This window comes from Elephantulus edwardii, unplaced genomic scaffold (assembly GCF_000299155.1).
Source record: "Elephantulus edwardii isolate Elephantulus edwardi_28Jun2011 unplaced genomic scaffold, EleEdw1.0 scaffold00013, whole genome shotgun sequence".
Classification (NCBI taxonomy): Eukaryota; Metazoa; Chordata; class Mammalia; order Macroscelidea; family Macroscelididae; genus Elephantulus; species Elephantulus edwardii.
The window spans coordinates 11,069,154-11,072,423 of NW_006399763.1; the positions used below are offsets into that span (position 1 = coordinate 11,069,154).

Below are 3,270 nucleotides of genomic sequence, written 5' to 3' on the forward strand. Positions count from 1 at the left end.
AACATCCTACTTTGAGGAACACATCACTAAAAAAGAAACTTCTAATGTATATACTATCTTTAGTAGACATGAGACTTGCCCTACAAGAAAATTTTTTAAAGAGAAAAGAAATTTTAGGATAATCTAATTAAAGAAAATCTGGATATTTTACCAGTAGCATATAGGAGAGGTGTAGGGTGATATGTGATCAATATTATGGACACAAATGAAAAACTGAAAAGTAAATGGTCTAAAGATTAGTCATTTAAAAAAAATCAACTACCCCTCTGCCGCCATCGCCATGGCCGCGCCGGCCCCGGGCCTCATCTCGGTCTTCTCGAGCCCGCAGGAGCTGGGCGCATCGCTGGCGCAGCTCGTGGCACAGCGGGCCGAGTGCTGCCTGGCGGGAGCCCGTGGCCGCTCCATGCTCGGCCTGTCGGGAGGCAGCCTTATCTCCATGCTGGCCCGCGAGCCGCCCGCCGCTGCCGCCCAGGCCGGGCCCAAGAGCCTCACGCGCTGGACGCTGGGCTTCTGCGACGAGCGCCTGGTCCCCTTCGAGCACGCTGAAAGCACATATGGCCTCTACCGGGCCCAGCTGCTGTCCAAGCTGCCCATCCCTGAAAGCCAGGTGATCACCACTAACCCCTCACTGCCCGTGGTAGAAGCAACTGAGGACTATGCCAAGAAACTTCAAGAAGACTTCCAAGGGGACTCCATCCCAGTCTTTGACCTCCTCATCCTGGGGATTGGCCCTGATGGCCACACGTGCTCACTCTTCCTGGACCACCCGCTCCTTCAGGAAAAGGAGAAGATCGTGGCCTCCATCAGTGACTCCCCAAAGCCTCCACCTCAGCGTGTGACCCTCACACTACCTGTGCTGAATGCAGCCCGAACCGCCATCTTTGTGGCAGCAGGAGAAGGCAAGGCAGCTATTTTGAAGCGCATCCTGGAAGGACATGAGGAGAACCCCCTCCCCGCCGATCTGGTGCAGCCACACACTGGGAAGCTGTGCTGGTTCCTGGACGAGGTGGCCGCCCACCTGCTGACCGTGTCCTTCGAGAAGCACTCCACGTTGTAGCCACAGGGCGCACACCAAGGCTGGGACCTTCCGGGGCTGGGCCCCACTCGCTGCCACTCTCTGACTGTGTGCTCAAGGCCACACAGGCTTCCAGAAGCCTCAGGCCCACCTGTGGCTCAGTCCCCAGGCCTTGGCTCTGGGCAGCCTGGGTATGAAAAGATACCTTGGTCGGTTAAAAAAAAAAAATCAACTAAAGTAAGTTAAATTCACAATCTCCAACTAAGAATGTTGCTGTTGTTGTTATGTACCATTGAGTTTCTTGTGACTCATAGTGACCCTATGTACATCAGCTCTAAATCCTGCTCTATTTCTTGCCAACCTTACTGTCTCTGACACAGCTATCCCCATTACGCAGTGATAGGATCAATCTATCTCATCAAGGGTCTTCCTCTCCTGCACTGTCCCTCCACCCTCCCAAGCATGACATCCCTCTCCAAGGACTGATCCCACCTTGCAACATGTCCAAAGTATGACAGACCTACCCTCTCCAGGACAAACTTGTTTGTTCTCCTAGCAGGCCAAGGGTGGGGACGACACAGAATCGATTGGTTTTTTCCTACTATTGGGAAATATCTTTAATCTGCTCTTCTCTGTAAAATGCTTGTCTGTCAGATAATGTTCTAAATCTGAGCAATCTAATTAAGAAAGACTAGGAAGAAGGATTGGCCATCACTTTGAAATAGCAGGCTTTTGAAAACCAAATAAGAATAGAATAGTTAATAGTATGTCAAACTCTAGGATAAGGAAATGAGGTCAGACTAAGATTAGAGTATATGAGGAATGTATTTTAGATAAAGGAAAGGGCTCCATTAATTTGCAACCAAATATAAAAAGAAGAGATAGATGAAGTCCTGGGAAAATAAATCATCAACCTGGAAATCTTTGAATTTTAAAACTGCATTGACTGAATTTCAGAAATGAAAGTATAAAAGGTCTGACAGTTGAGGAAACGTAGTCTGTCAATATGTCTGTACATAAATTTTTCTTGTTGTTGTTAGGTGACTCTGAGTCAAGTATAACTTACACCAACCTTATTAACATCAGATCTAAATACTGTCTATCCTGAGCCATCCTCATCATTTCTGAAATTCTCAAGCCCATTGCAGCAGTCACTGTGTCGATCCATCTGATTCAGATTTCTCTTCTCTTTCACTGACCCTTCCCTTTTTCAAGCATGTTATCCTTCTCTAAGGTAGCTTCCCCTAACAATCTGTCCAAAGTATGTAAGACAAATCTTGGTCATCTCTGGTCACTTTTGCCTCCAAGGAACTCTGGTTGCATTTTCTCCAGGACATGCCTGTATGACATTCTGTGGATATTCAACAATCTCTTCTAATACCAGAGCTTTAAATGCATCAATTCTTCTATTGTCATCCTTATTCATTGTCCAGTTCTTATAAGCATAGCACATTATTAAAAAGACCATTGCAGAAATTAGGTGCAACCTGGTCCTCAAACTGACATTGCTGCTCCTCAGTAATTTGGAAAGGCCTGTGACTACAGACTTTTCCAATGAAAGATGTTTTCTTAATGTGAGTATCAAGTGTGTTGATTTTGGATCCAAGTGAGATGAAGTTGTTTGCATTTTCAGTCTTTTCTCTATCATGATGCTGCCTATAATTCTGTGTAGATGACAGCAGATATTAAACATCTCAAAGGAAAATACAGAAAGTAAAGGAAAAGAATGCAGTATTCTCAAATAAGAAAACAAACCATTAAAAGTGAAATGTGAATATTATTACCAATGCTGCATAAACTTTCAGAAAAAAGTAAAGATGGAATTCTCCCACACTCAATCTATGAAGCAAACATATCCTTGATACCAAAGCCAGGTTAAATAGAAACCTAAATAGAAACCATAGGCCAATATTTCTCATGAACAGAAATGCAAAAATCCTGAATAAAATCCTGGCCAATATAATCCAACAATACATCAGATAAAAATCATTCACCATGACCAAGAGAGATTCGTAATAGGTATGCAAGGATGATTCAACATAAGAAAAACAATCAATATAATTCATCAAATTACATGATCCTATTTGTTGGTGCAGAAAAGGCCCAAAACCACTTCCTGATTAAAACACTCAACAAAATAGGAATAGAAGAGAATTTCCTCAACATCGTAAAAGTATATATGCAAACTTGAGAGCCAACATTGTTCTCAATGGAGAGAGATTAAAGTCATTCCCTTTGAGAACAGGAACTAGGCG

At 44.0% G+C, this 3,270-nt stretch overlaps 1 pseudogene; it reads left to right on the forward strand.

Annotated features, from left to right (window-relative positions):
* Positions 1-280: 280 nt before the first annotated feature.
* LOC102873844 lies at positions 281-1,057 on the forward strand (annotated as a pseudogene).
* Positions 1,058-3,270: the final 2,213 nt, after the last annotated feature.